The sequence below is a fragment of the Oryctolagus cuniculus genome, chromosome 13 (genome assembly GCF_964237555.1).
Source record: "Oryctolagus cuniculus chromosome 13, mOryCun1.1, whole genome shotgun sequence".
In the NCBI taxonomy this organism is placed as follows: Eukaryota; Metazoa; Chordata; class Mammalia; order Lagomorpha; family Leporidae; genus Oryctolagus; species Oryctolagus cuniculus.
The window spans coordinates 81,623,735-81,639,292 of NC_091444.1; the positions used below are offsets into that span (position 1 = coordinate 81,623,735).

The 15,558-nt window shown below is 39.0% G+C and overlaps 1 pseudogene; it reads left to right on the top strand.

The window, feature by feature from the left end:
- The first annotated feature begins 13,882 nt into the window (after positions 1-13,882).
- Positions 13,883-13,950, top strand: LOC127485176 (U6 spliceosomal RNA; annotated as a pseudogene).
- Positions 13,951-15,558: the final 1,608 nt, after the last annotated feature.

A 15,558-nucleotide genomic window follows, 5' to 3' on the forward strand; every position in this document is an offset into this window, starting at 1 on the left:
AACTCAGTTTGGAGGCAATTAATATCTGTCACCTCAGCCAAAGTGTTCCATTTTATTTTCCAAAACACAAAAACTCACCTTGGTCATGTTACCTGTAGATTTCTAAGCTTCAAACGCCTATTTGTTGTGTTTTTTATTTCATAATGGCTACTCTGTCCAAAATCTTGCTTGTATTGCATCAGAATACAAAATTTGGGAAGAAAGAAGGCAAAGCCGACTCAGAACCAGAGAACATTTAGGAAATTGCCACACAAGAAACCAAAAATCGGCTGAGGCACCCAAAACAATGACAGCAAGCCAGAATTGCAGCAAGCCAACAACTGTACCCTCTTTGAAAAAGACCATTCCTCCAGTACCCTGAACTCCATATTGCAGCCAAAAAACCAAAGCTCACATCAGAAAATTCATTACAAACCATGATAAATAAGGGAAATGTGAAAAAACCAAAGAAATGCAAGAGACCTTTGTGATATTTGAAAGGATTTAGACACGAAGAAACTGGCTGTTTCCAGATTCATACCCCCCTTCCAAAGACTGACTTTGGAATTCTGATTGAATTCACCTCAAAATCGCTCTCACACTCCATTTGTTGGGAAATAGAATCTGTCACCTCAGCAGAAGCGTTCCATGTCATTTTCCAAAACACAGAATCTCATCTTGGTTGTGTTGCCCATGGATTTCTAATCCTGAAAGGGCAATGCGCTGTGTTTCTTTTTTTTTTCTTTCATAATGGCTACTCTGTCCAAAATCTTGCTTGTATTGCATCACAATACAAAATTTGGGAAGGAAGAAGGCAAAACCAACTCAGAACCAGAAAACATTTAGGAAATTGCCACACAAGAAACCACAAATCAGCTGAGGCACCCAAAACCATGACAGAAAGCCAGAATTGGAGCAAGCCAACAGCTGTGCCCTGATAGAAAAGGGCCATTCTTTCCGTGTCTTGAACTCCATATTCCAGCCTCAAAATCAAAGCTCACATCAGAAAATTCATTACAAACCATGATAAAGAAGAAAAATGTGAAAAGAGCCAAAGAAATGGAAGAGTCCTTTTTGATAGTGGGCTTGATTTAGTCACAAGGAAACAGGCTGTTTCCGGATTCATCCACCCCTCCCACCTGACTGGCTTATTTGTTTTGTTTTTTATTTCATAATGGATCTGCTGTCTAAACTCTGGTTTGTATTGCGTGAGAATACAAAATTTGGGAAGGAAGAAGGCAAAACCAACTCAGACCCAGAAATCCTTTAGGAAATTGCCGCTCAAGAAACCAAAACTTGGCTGAGGCACCCAAAACAATGACAGAAAGCCACAAGTGGAGCAAGCCAACAGCTGTGCCCTGATTGAAAAGGGCCATTCCTTCCGTGTCTTGAACTCCATATTCCAGCCTCAAAATCAAAGCTCACATCAGAAAATTCATTACAAACCATGATAAAGAAGAAAAATGTGAAAAGAGCCAATAAATGGAAGAGTCCTTTTTGATAGTGGGCTTGATTTAGTCACAAGGAAACAGGCTGTTTCCGGATTCATCCACCCCTCCCAGCTGACTGGCTTATTTGTTTTGTTTTTTATTTCATAATGGATCTGCTGTCTAAACTCTGGTTTGTATTGCGTGAGAATACAAAATTTGGGAAGGAAGAATGCAAAACCAACTCAGACCCCGAAATCATTTAGGAAATTGCCGGTCAAGAAACCAAAACTCGGCTGAGGCACCCAAAACCATGACAGAAAGCCAGAATAGGAGCAAGCCAACAGCTGTGCCCTGATTGAAAAAGACCATTCCTTCCGTGTCTTGAACTCCATATTCCAGCCTCAAAACCAAAGCTCACATCAGAAAATTCATTACAAACCATGATAAATAAGGGAAATGTGAAAAAGCCAAAGAAATGCAAGCCTGTGGAATCCTAACTGAATTAACTGAATTAACCTGAAAATCGCAGTGAAACTCAGTTTGGAGGCAATTAATATCTGTCACCTCAGCCAAAGTGTTCCATTTTATTTTCCAAAACACAAAAACTCACCTTGGTCATGTTACCTGTAGATTTCTAAGCTTCAAACGCCTATTTGTTGTGTTTTTTATTTCATAATGGCTACTCTGTCCAAAATCTTGCTTGTATTGCATCAGAATACAAAATTTGGGAAGAAAGAAGGCAAAGCCGACTCAGAACCAGAGAACATTTAGGAAATTGCCACACAAGAAACCAAAAATCGGCTGAGGCACCCAAAACAATGACAGCAAGCCAGAATTGCAGCAAGCCAACAACTGTACCCTCTTTGAAAAAGACCATTCCTCCAGTACCCTGAACTCCATATTGCAGCCAAAAAACCAAAGCTCACATCAGAAAATTCATTACAAACCATGATAAATAAGGGAAATGTGAAAAAACCAAAGAAATGCAAGAGACCTTTCTGATATTTGAAAGGATTTAGACACGAAGAAACTGGCTGTTTCCAGATTCATACCCCCCTTCCAAAGACTGACTTTGGAATTCTGATTGAATTCACCTCAAAATCGCTCTCACACTCCATTTGTTGGGAAATAGAATCTGTCACCTCAGCAGAAGCGTTCCATGTCATTTTCCAAAACACAGAATCTCATCTTGGTTGTGTTGCCCATGGATTTCTAATCCTGAAAGGGCAATGCGCTGTGTTTCTTTTTTTTTTCTTTCATAATGGCTACTCTGTCCAAAATCTTGCTTGTATTGCATCAGAATACAAAATTTGGGAAGGAAGAAGGCAAAACCAACTCAGAACCAGAAAACATTTAGGAAATGGCCACACAAGAAACTACAAATCAGGTGAGGCACCCAAAACAATGACAGCAAGCCAGAATTTGAGCACGCCAACAGCTGTACCCTGATTGAAAAAGAACCTTCCTCTTGTGCACTGAACTCCATATTGCAGCCACAAAACCAAAGCTCACATCAGAAAATTCATTACAAACCATGATAAATAAGAAAAAAGAGAAAAAAAGCCAAAAAAATGCAAGAATCCATAATGATGTAGGGCTTGATTTAGTCGCTAGGAAACCAGCTGTTCCCGGATTATCCACCCCTCCAGCTGACTGCCTGTGGAATTCTGACTGAATTAACCTGAAAATCGCAGTGAAACTCAGTTTGGAGGCAATTAATATCTGTCACCTCAGTCAAAGTGTTCCACTGTATTTTCCAAAACACAAAAACTCACCTTGGTCATGTTACCTGTAGATTTCTAAGCTTCAAACGCCTATTTGTTGTGTTTTTTATTTCATAATGGCTATTCTGTACAAACTCTTCTTTGCATTGCATCAGAATACAAAATTTGGGAAGGAAGAAGGCAAAGCCAACTCAGACCCAGAAAACATTTGGGAAATTGCCACACAAGAAACCACAAATCAGCTGAGGCACTCAAAACAATGACAGCAAGCCAGAAGTGGAGCAAGCCAACAGCTGTGCCCTGATTGAGAAAGAACCATCCTCTTGTGCCCTGAACTCAATATGCCAGCCTCAAAACCAAAGCTCACATCAGAAAATTCATTACAAACCATGATAAATAAGGGAAATGTGAAAAAGCCAAAGAAATGCAAGAGTCCTTTGTGATATTTGAAAGGATTTAGACACAAAGAAACTGGCTGTTTCCAGATTCATCCCCCCCCTTCCACAGACTGACTTTGGAATTCTGATTGTATTCACCTCAAAATCACTCTCACACTCCATTTGGAGGGAATTAGAATCTGTCACCTCAGCAGAAGCGTTCCATGTCATTTTCCAAAACACAGAATCTCATCTTGGTTGTGTTGCCTATGGATTTCTAATCCTGAAAGGGCAATGCGCTGTCTTTTTTTTTTTTTCTTTCATAATGGCTACTCTGTCCAAAATCTTGCTTGTATTGCATCAGAATACAAAATTTGGAAATAAGAAGGCAAAACCGACTCAGACCCAGAAAACATTTTGGAAATTCCTGCTCAAGAAACCAAAAGTCAGCTGAAACACCCAAAACAATGACAGCAAGCCAGAATTGGAGCAAGCCAACAGCTGTGCCCTGATTGAAAAAGAACCTTCCTCTTGTACCCTGAACTCCATATTGCAGCCTCAAAACCAAAGCTCACATCAGAAAATTCATTACAAAACATGATAAATAAGAAAAAGTGAAAAAAGCCAAAAAATTTCAAGAATCCATAATGATATTGGGCTTGATTTATTCACAAGGAAACCAGCTGTTCCCGGATTCATCCACCCCTCCAGCTGACTGCCTGTGGAATTCTGACTGAATTAACCTGAAAATCGCAGTGAAACTCAGTTTGGAGGCAATTAATATCTGTCACCTCAGCCAAAGTGTTCCATTGCATTTTCCAAAACACAAAAACTCACCTTGGTCATGTTACCTATAGATTTATAAGCTTCAAATGCCTATTTGCTCTGTTTTTTATTTCATAATGGCTACTCTGTCCAAACTATTCTTAGCATTGCATCAGAATACAAAATTGGGAAGGAAGAAGGCAAAACCAACTCAGACCCAGAAAACATTTGGGAAATTGCCACACAAGAAACCACAAATCAGCTGAGGCACCCAAAACAATGACAGCAAGCCAGAAGTGGAGCAAGCCAACAGCTGTACCCTGATTGAAAAAGAACCATCCCCTTGTGCCCTGAACCCAATATGCCAGCCTCAAAACCAAAGCTGACATCAGAAAATTCATAACAAAGCATGAAAAAAAGAAAAAAGAGAAAAAAGCCAAAGAAATGCAAGAATCCATAATGATATTGGGCTTCATTTAGTTGCAAGGTAACTGGCTGTTCCCAGATTCATCCACCACTAAAGCTGACTGCCTGTGGATTTCTGACTGAATTAACCTGACAATCGCAGTGAAACTCAAGAAACCAAATTTCAGCTGAGGCACCCAAAACAATGACAGCAAGCCAGAATTGGAGCAAGCCAACAGCTGTGCCCTGTTTGAAAAACACCATTCCTCCGGTGCCCTGAACTCCATATTGCAGCCTCAAAACCAAAGCTCACATCAGAAAATTCATTACAAACCATGATAAATAAGGGAAATGTGAAAAAGCCAAAGAAATGCAAGCCTGTGGAATCCTAACTGAATTAACTGAATTAACCTGAAAATCGCAGTGAAACTCAGTTTGGAGGCAATTAATATCTGTCACCTCAGCCAAAGTATTGCATTTTATTTTCCAAAACACAAAATCTCACCTTGGTCATGTTACCTGTAGATTTGTAAGCTTCAAACGCTTATTTGTTGTGTTTTTTATTTCATAATGGCTACTCAGTCAAAACTCTTGTTTGTATTGCGTCAGAATACAAAATTTGGGAAGGAAGAAGGCAAAGCCAACCCAGCCCAGAACACATTTAGGAAATTGCCACACAAGAAACCACAAATCAGCTGAGGCACCCAAAAGAATGACAGCAAGCCAGAATTGTTGGAGCAAGCCAACAGCTGTACCCTGTTTGAAAAAGACCATTCCTCCAGTGCCCTGAACTCCATATTGCAGCCTCAAAACCAAAGCTCACATCAGAAAATTCATTACAAACCATGATAAATAAGGGAAATGTGAAAAAGCCAAAGAAATGCAAGACTCCTTTGTGATATTTGGCAGGATTTAGACACAAGGAAACTGGCTGTTTCCAGATTCATCCCCCCCTTCCACAGACTGACTTTGGAATTCTGATTGAATTCACCTCAAAATCGCACTCACACTCAATATGGAGAGAATTAGAATCTGTCACCTCAGCAGAAGCGTTCCATGTTGTTTTTAAAAACACAGAAAATCATCTTGGTTGTGTTGCCTATAGATTTCTAATCCTGAAAGGGCAATTTGCTGTGTTTTTTTTTTTTCTTTCATAATGGCTACTCTGTCCAAAGTCTTGCTTGTATTGCATCAGAATACAAAATTTGGGAATAAGAAGCAAAACCGACTCAGACTCAGAAAACATTTAGGAAATTGACGCTCAAGAAACTACAAATCAGATGAGGCACCCAAAACAATGACAGCAAGCCAGAATTTGAGCACGCCAACAGCTGTGCCCTGATTGAAAAAGAACCTTCCTCTTGTGCCCTGAACTCAATATGCCAGCCTCAAAACCAAAGCTCACATCAGAAAATTCATTACAAAGCATGATAAATAAGAAAAAAGTGAAAAAAGCCAAAAAAAAGAAGAATCCATAATGATATTGGGATTCATTTATTCGCAAGGAAACCAGCTGTTCCCGGATTCATCCACCCCTCCAGCTGACTGCCTGTGGAATTCTGACTGAATTAACCTGAAAATCGCAGTGAAACTCAGTTTGGAGGCAATTAATATCTGTCACCTCAGTCAAAGTGTTCCACTGTATTTTCCAAAACACAAAAACTCACCTTGGTCATGTTACCTATAGATTTATAAGCTTCAAATGCCTATTTGCTCTGTTTTTTATTTCATAATGGCTACTCTGTCCAAACTATTCTTAGCATTGCATCAGAATACAAAATTGGGAAGGAAGAAGGCAAAACCAACTCAGACCCAGAAAACATTTGGGAAATTGCCACACAAGAAACCACAAATCAGCTGAGGCACCCAAAACAATGACAGCAAGCCAGAATTGGAGCAAGCCAACAGCTGTGCCCTGATTGAAAAAGAACCTTCCTCTTGTACCCTGAACTCCATATTGCAGCCTCAAAACCAAAGCTCACATCAGAAAATTCATTACAAACCATGATAAATAAGAAAAAAGAGAAAAAGCCAAAGAAATGCAAGAATCCATAATGATATTGGGCTTGATTTAGTCACAAGGAAACTGGCTGTTCCCAGATTCATCCACCCCTCCAGCTGACTGCTTGTGGAAATCTGACTGAATTAACCTGAAAATCGCAGTGAAACTCAAGAAACCAAATTTCAGCTGAGGCACCCAAAACAATGACAGCAAGCCACAAGTGGAGCAAGCCAACAGCTGTGCCCTGTTTGAAAAAGACCATTCCTCCAGTGCCCTGAACTGCATATTGCAGCCACAAAACCAAACCTAACATCATAAAATTCATTACAAAGCATGATAAATAAGGGAAATGTGAAAAAGCCAAAAAAATGCAAGAGTCCTTTTTGATATTTGGCTGGATTTAGACACAAGGAAACTGGCTGTTACCAGATTCATCCCCCCCCTTCCACAGACTGACTTTGGAATTCTGATTGAATTCACCTCAAAATCGCTCTCACACTCAATTTGGAGGGAATTAGAATCTGTCCCCTCAGCAGAAGCTTTCCATGCCATTTTCCAAAACACAGATACTCATCTTGATCGTGTTGCCTATAGATTTCTAATCCTGAAAGGGCAATTTGCTGTGTTTTTTTTTTTTCTTTCATAATGGCTACTCTGTCCAAAATCTTGCTTGTATTGCATCAGAATACAAAATTTGGGAATAAGAAGGCAAAACCGACTGAGACCCAGAAATCATTTAGGAAATTGCCACTCAAGAAACCAAAAGTTAGCTGAGGCACCCAAAACAATGACAAAAGCCAGAATTGGAGTACGCCAACAGCTGTGCCGTGTTTCAAAAAGACCATTCCTCCGGTGCCCTGAACTCTATATTGCAGCCTCAAAACCAAAGCTCACATCAGAAAATTCATTACAAACCATGAAAAAAAGAAAAATGAGAAAAAAGCCAAAGAAATGCAAGAGTCCTTTGTGATATTTGGCTGGATTTAGACACAAGGAAACCAGCTGTTTCCGGATTCATCCACCCCTCCTAGCTGACTGGCTGTGGAATTCTGATTGAATTCACCTGAAAATCGCACTCACTCTTGATTTGGAGGAAATTAATATCTGCCCCTCAGTGGAAGGGTTCTATGTCATTTTCCAAAACCCAAAAACTCATCTTGGTCATGTTGCCTATGGTTTCTAATCATCAAAACCCAGTATGTTCTGTTTTTCAATTTCATAATGGATCCTCGTTCTAAACCCTTGTTTGTATTGCATCAGAATACACAATTTGAAAAGCAAAAAGGCAAAACCAACTCACACCAACAAAACATTTAGGAAAAAGTTGCTCAAAACGAAAAATTGGCTGAGGCACCCAAAGCAATGACAGAAAGCCAGAATTGGAGAGAGCCAACAGCTGTGCCCTAATTGAAAAAGACCATTCCTCTGGTTCCCTGAACTCCTTAAGCCAGCCTCAAAACCACAACCCACATCAGAAAATTTATTACAAACCATGATAAATAAGAAAATGTGAAAAATGCAAAAAAGAAAAAGAAATGTAAGAGTCCTTTGTGATATGGCGCTTGTTTTAGTACAAGGAAACCAGCTGTTTCCGGATTCATCCACCCCTCCCAGCTGACTGACTGTGGAATTCTGATTGTATTCACCTGAAAAGAGAGAACATTTATAAGTATATTGGGACTGTGGAACCTGTCATTTACCAATCACATGTTAGACTGAATCATAGACCAAATATAGGGAAGAAATCCTATGCATGTAAACCTTGTGGGAAGTCATTCAGTATTAAATTCTGCCATACCCTCCATCACAGCACTCATATTGTGGAAAACCATCATGTGTGTAATGATTGTGTGGAAACCACTCACCAGAAGTCAGATCTCATTAGACATCAGAGAATTGACACAGGGTTGAAATCTTACAAATGTAATGACTGTGGGAAGTTCTTTGGCCAGAAGAAACACCTCATAAATCATCAGAGAATTCACACAGGTGAGAAACCTTATGAATGCAATGACTATGGAAAATCCTTTGGCCAGAAGGCAAACCTCATAAATCATCAGAGAATTCACAGAGGGGAGAAACCTTATGAATGCAATCATTGTGGAAAAGCCTTTGCTGAGAAATCAAAGCTCACAAAGCATCAGACAATTTGTACTGGGGGAAACCTTATGATTGCAATGACTGTGGAAAAACCTTTGCTGAGAAGTCAAACCTCAGAAAGTATCAGAGCCTTCACACCATGGAGAAAGCTTATAAATGAAATGACTGTGGAAAAGCCTTTGGTTCCATCCTTGCATACCAAGGATAAATCCCACTTGGTCTGGGTGGATGATCTTTCTGATGCATTGTTGGATTCAATTGGCCAGAATTCTGTTGCAGATCTTTGCATGTATGTTCATCAGGGAAATTGGTCTATAATTACTTTCTTTGTTGCACTTTTTTCAAGTTTAGGAATGAAGGTGATGCTGGCTTCATAGAAAGAATTTGGGAGAATCGCCTCTCTCTCAATTGTTTTGAATAACTTGAGAAGAATTGCAGTTAGTGCTTTAAATGTCTGTTAGAATTCAGCAGTGAAGCCATCCAGTCCTGGGGTTTTCTTGGCGGCGAGGGTCTTTATTACTGATATCATTTCCATCCGGTTATGTGTGTGTTTACGTTTTCTATATCTTTGTTGCTCAATTTAGGTAGGTTTTATGGATGGAAGGATGGTGGAAAGCCTCTTTGCTGTACTTCATAACTCATAAGATATCAGAGAATCCACACAGGGAATTTTCTACTTGACCTTTTTGTGCAAGTTATATCTCATGAAATATTAGAGAATTCACCAAGGGGAGAAATGCATGAATGTAATACATGTGAATAGCCTTTGTGGTGCAAATCAGACCTCATCAAACATAAAAGAATTCTCATGGGGAGCAATTTTATGAATGTAATGACTCAGAGCCTTTTACCATAATTCAGCCCTCATTGTACATCATCAAATTCATATAGGGAAAAACTCCTTTGAAAGTAAAATCCCTTTAATTAGAAGCCATACCTCATACGACAACAGGGAATTCACGTGGGAGAGAAACCTTATGGGTGTAATGAGTGTTGGAAAGCTCTGCCCAAATCTCTCCTTATATCAGAATGCACAACATATATATCTAATGAATGAAATAAATGTGAGAAAGTCATTTCACATAGGTAATGCCTCATAATCCATCATGGAATTTGAACAAGGGAGAGACCTTAACAATATAATGAATGTGGAAGAGCTTTTCTCCAAAATTCATGTAAGTATTGTGACAAAACCTTTTGCTGGAAATCACATCCTATCCAACAGAGACTCATGTAAAGGAGAAAGCTTATAAATATTATTAGAGTCAGAAGTCAATGGTACATCAGAGAATTGACACAGGTGGTTTCTTAGGCGTATACTGATTGTGCAAAAACATTTTCTTTATTTCAGGCTTGTATAGATACAGAATTCACAAAAGGTGATAGTCTTTGCATGCTGTAAATACAATAAAACCTTTAGCCAGAAATTAGACATCAACAGACTTCAGAGAATTCATAAGGAACAAAAGTCTATGCAATGAATTTGGAAAATGTATTTCTGTTATATATCAGTCTTCAATTCCCATGAATAGACTCACAAATGAGAAAACATGCATGCATAGAAAAGTTTTGTACCATAAATTATCTCTAGATGGTAAACTAATATATCACACAAAAGAAAAATCATGAGTGTAATGGAATTGGGAAACCCTTTGCTATAAGGCAGATTTCCAGAAAGCTTAGCAAGATTACAGAAAAGTCTCTGAAAATGTAACATGTCTGAAAGATTTGTTGGCATCAAAAACTGGAGGATAGCTCAAGTGCATGTGTTTTTGTGCCTGGCATCCAAATTGATATCTCTTTTTCTTTGATGAATTCCATGTTTATTTATTTAGCAGATTTAGAGACAAAGGATTCCTGTCCATTGATTTACTACTATATGCCCACAATTGCCATGGTAAGGTCTATGGCAAAAACTGAGTGCTGGGGTCTGTGAATCTGATTCATCACTGATAACATTGAAGACATTGGTTCCTGGTTCTTATGCTGCTATGCATGGAAATGTTTCTCTAATTTCATTTTCAAATAGTTCATTGTTAATATAAAGAAATGCTTCTAATTTTTAAAATTTCATTGAAATAATTTGTGATGAATGTGTCCTAGTCATGCATTATTACAGGGTGTAGTGCAATATTTGCACACATTTATGCAGTAAAAAGTGATCAAGCTAAGCAACTACAGTTTTATTAAGTTTTTAAAGAGTTATTTATTTGAAAGACAGAGTTACAGAGAGAAGTAGCAGCAGAGAGAGAGAGAGGTCTTCCTCTGCTGGTTCACTCCCCAGATGGCCGCAATGGCCGGAGCTCTGCCAATCTGATGCCAGGAACCAGGAGCTTCTTCCAGATCTCCCACTTGGGTGCAGGGACCCAAGGACTTGGGCCATCTTCTACTGCTTTCCCAGGCCATAGCAGAGAGTTGGATCAGAAGAGGAGCAGCCAGGACTAGAACTGGTACCCACATGGGATGCTGGTGCTTCAGGCCAGGGTGTTAGCCCACTGTGCCACAATGCTGGCCCCCAAGCAACTACAGTTTCTAATTCTTCTCCATGATTTGAGACTACCAGCTCCTCTCCTTCAGTTCTTTACACAGAACCTAATATGGTTGAATGTAGTCATCTCATTATATTATGGGACACCAGAAGTTCTTTCTGCCTCTTTGATTTTTGATACCTATTATCCAATCCCCCTCTATCCCTAGCTGCTTCCCTTCTCAGCCTCTAGTAATCACAGTTCTGTGTTCAGATCCATTATTTTCTTTCACTTCCACATGTGACAAGGACCAGGTGACATTTGTGTTCCTGCTTCTGGCTTATTTCAATTAATTTAATAATATTTTGTTCTTTTTTTGTATCTAAAAGAGGTTGCCCTGTCCATTGTTTTTCACTGATGGACAGCTAGATTGGTTTCAAATCCTGGCTGCAGTGAACTGTGTTATAGTGGCTGTGTTATGGGAAAATTGCTGTATCTTTTATATGCTCTCCTCCTTTCCTTCTAATAAAATTTCCTTATTATATATAGCCAAGAGCAAGATAACTCTCACATGGTAGGTCAATTTTTATCTTATTTGAAATTTTTGTTATTTATTTGAAAGAGTTACAATAGAGGTAGAGACACAGAGAGGTCCTCCATCAGCTGGTTCACTCTACAGATGACTACAAAGGCCAGAGTTATGCCATTCTGAAACCTGGAGACAGGAGCTTCCTCTGGGTCTCCCACATGGGTGCATGGGCCCAAGGACTTGGGCCATCTTCTACTGCTATCCCAGGAGATAGCAGAGAGCTGTATTGGAAGAAGAGCAGCTGGAACTAGAACTGGCACCCAAATGGGATGCTGGCCCTTCAGGCCAGGGCTTTAACTCACTGCACAACAGCGCCGGCCCAATTTTTATCCTTTTTAAGGAATGACCATACTGTTCTGCATAACATCTGTACTAACTTGTGTTTTCACCCACCATATATGACGGTTTTCTTTTCCCATGTGCTCTCTAGCATTTGTTATTTTTTATCAGTTTGGCATAAAAATGATATAGTATTGTTCACGTTTTTGTGTATTTTGAAATCAGTTAATTTCTTTATTAAATCTTTATTATTTGAAAGGTGGATTTAGAGAGAGAGGGAAAGACATAGATAGCTTTCATCTGCTGGCTCACACCCCAGAGAGTTTCAACAGTTGAGCCTGGGGCATGCTGGAGTCAGGAGCTTCATCCAAGTCTCCCACATCAGTGGCAAGGACCCAAGTCCTTCGTCCATCTTCTGCTGGTTTCCCAGGTGTTTAGCAGTGAGCTAAATTGGAAGTGGAGATTCCTAAACTCAAAGTGGAACTCACATGATATGCTGGCCTCACAGATTGCAGCTTTCCCCACTTGGCCACAATGCCAGCCCCTCTATCAATTTAATTCCTCAAAAATAGCTCAGTAATGTTGGCATCTATCTCATTTTGTTTTTTCTCTGTTATTATTCAACTTATTGATGTCTTATTTTTGTTCACATTATTCCTCTCAATTGCTCTACCTGAGGTGAGTAGGGCTGCTGTGTTGCTTAAATGAAGTGTATGCTTTAGATTACTCATTTAATGAGTGCATGTCATTCACATAGCACTTCACTGAAGTTCTACTATGTCCCAAATCCTCTTCTAGGCACAGAATTTAGACCACTTTTCTCTTAGGCCCAGATCTTGCCTTTAACATACTACTTGGAATTTAGTAGCTCATGAAATCTGCAGACTGCATAAATGAATGAATATCTTAAGGGCTGTGCTTTTGTGGAGGAACTTCATAGGAGACTGAAGGAATAAAATAAATCAAAAGTATCCACAGTATATAGAATGTATACTATTTTACAAGTCACAGAGAAGAGGAAGAAGAAGGAAAGTAGTAAGACTAGAAAGTTTGTAGCAAGACTAACAGGCGCTGGTCAAGAACTTAATAAGCACATTAGGAAAGCAGTAAGGTTTCTTTTTTTTTGAGGAAAAGTTTTTATTTCTAGTGATGAAATTGGCAACAGAACATTATGAAAGTTTAAAATTACAAAGAGAAATTGTCTATAATTAATAGATTCAAAATTTGACAATCAGTGAATATCATTATTAGTCATTACCAACAACAGTTATTGATTTGAAAGGCAGAGTGACAGGAAGAGGGAACCACTGTTTCACTCCCCAGACACTTGCAATAGCCAAAGCTTGACCAAGCCAAAACCAGGAACTGGGAATTCATTCTGGATGTCCCATTTGGGTGCAGGGGCCCAAGCACTTCTGCCATCCTCTGTCTCCTCCCAGGGTGCACACTAGCAGAAACTTGCCTCAAAGCAGAGAAGCTACCACTCAAGCCAGGCATTTGTATATGGGATGTGGGTGTGTGGTGGTGATAGCAAGCCCTCATAGATAAAAAAAAAAAAAGACAAAGTTATTTCTATGCCAAGGAAATTACTCTGTAGTCTTTCTCTTATAAACTACGTATTGCTGAACCTAGATAATTTTTCCTTTATTTAACAATGACATGAAAATGTCAGTTGAGTTGGCTTTCCTGAAGACCTTGTTTCTTGAATATTACTGGCTAGCTGAGATAAATTCTTTTCATCTCTTTCTCGCTTCGGCAGCACATGTGCTTGCTTCGGCAGCACATATACTAAAATTGGAACGATACAGAGAAGATTAGCATGCCCCTGCGCAGTAAGGTTTCTTTACCTCCCTGTAGACTCTGCTCTCCAGAGGTGAACAGGGTCCTCTAAACCCACTTGCTGCACAAACACACACCTGAGTGTTGTATTCTCCCACAGGTGTTGGAGACTGATATGGTGCTCTGATTTATATTTACATAATGGCTAGTGACATCGGGCATATTCACATGTTTTGACCATTTACATTTCTTCTGAGAAATGTCTATTCAGATGTTTCTTCACTGTATTTTTTGGAGTTTTTCCAATTCATGTAAATGTTCTGGAAATCTGTAAACATTCAGAGTTTTAATTTTTCCTGCCATCTGTTCATTGTATCTACACTCTGATGTTTACTTTGTTGTGAAGAAGTATCTTAGTTGGATATACTCAAATGTCTCTGTTTTTATTTTTGTGACTATTGCTATTGGAATCTTACCCAAAAGCTATTGTGTGTTGACAATATTTAGAGTTCCCCTATGTTTACTTGGGTTTGGGTCTTATGATTACATTTTAATTCACTATGAGTTCACTTTCACATAGTGTAAGAGATGTTGGAGTCTCTTTTCAGGCTTCTACATATGGATAATCAAGTTCCTCTGCACCACTTGTGAAAGAGATTCTTCTTTCTCCAGTTCATTTTAGTTCCTTTGTTAAATATGAGTTGCTGGTAGAAATTTGGGTTTATTTCTATGCTACCAAGTCTTTTCCATTGAACTATGTGTCTGTTATTATATCAGTGCTAACACTTCTTCTTTTTTTTTTTTGCAGTTTATTTATTTGAAAGGCAGAGTTACAGAGAGGTAGAGGCAGAGAGAGAGAGAGGTCTTCCATCCACTGGTTTACTCCCCAAATGGCCACAATGGCCGGAGCTCTGTTGATCTGAATCCAAGTGTCAGGAGCTTCTTCCAGGTCTCTATGCAGGTGCAGGGGCCCAAAGACTTTGGCCATTTTCTACTTTTTTCTCAGGCTATACCAGAGAGGGGTATAAGAAGTGGAGCAGCTGGGAAACATACTGGCACCCATATGAGATGCCGGCACTGCAGACAGTGACTTTACCTGCTTTGTCATAGTGCTGACCCCTGTAATATGTCTTAAAATATGGTGTGATGTCTCCAGCTTTTTTTTTTGCTTTATAATATTGCTTTAGATGTTAAGCATCTCTCATGTTTCTATGTGAATTTTAGCATCATTTTTTCTAGCTCTGAGAACATCGTTGGTATGTTGATTGGGATTGCATTGAATTTGCAAATTGCTTTTGGTAGTATGGATATTTTGGTATTATTCTTCCCATTCACAAACATAAGTTTTCTGTGAGACTGTCAAAAAGCCTTGACAAAAATTGGACTTTATTACACAAAAATTCATCACTTTTTGGGATCATTTAAATCCATAATTTTGCACTAATATTTGATAAATCATTAAAGACTTTGAGCATTTTAGTAGGAGAAATTAAAATATTTATCAATTTATTCAAATATTGTTTAGATGTGATATTCAAATATTGTTTAGAGCCATTGTCTGTATTCCCTCTAAATTAGGATCTTTTTGCTTTTTGCCTGTTAAACTTGTCCCTTGACTCAACAACCCTTTTTAATGTAATGTAAACTGAAAATGTCATTTC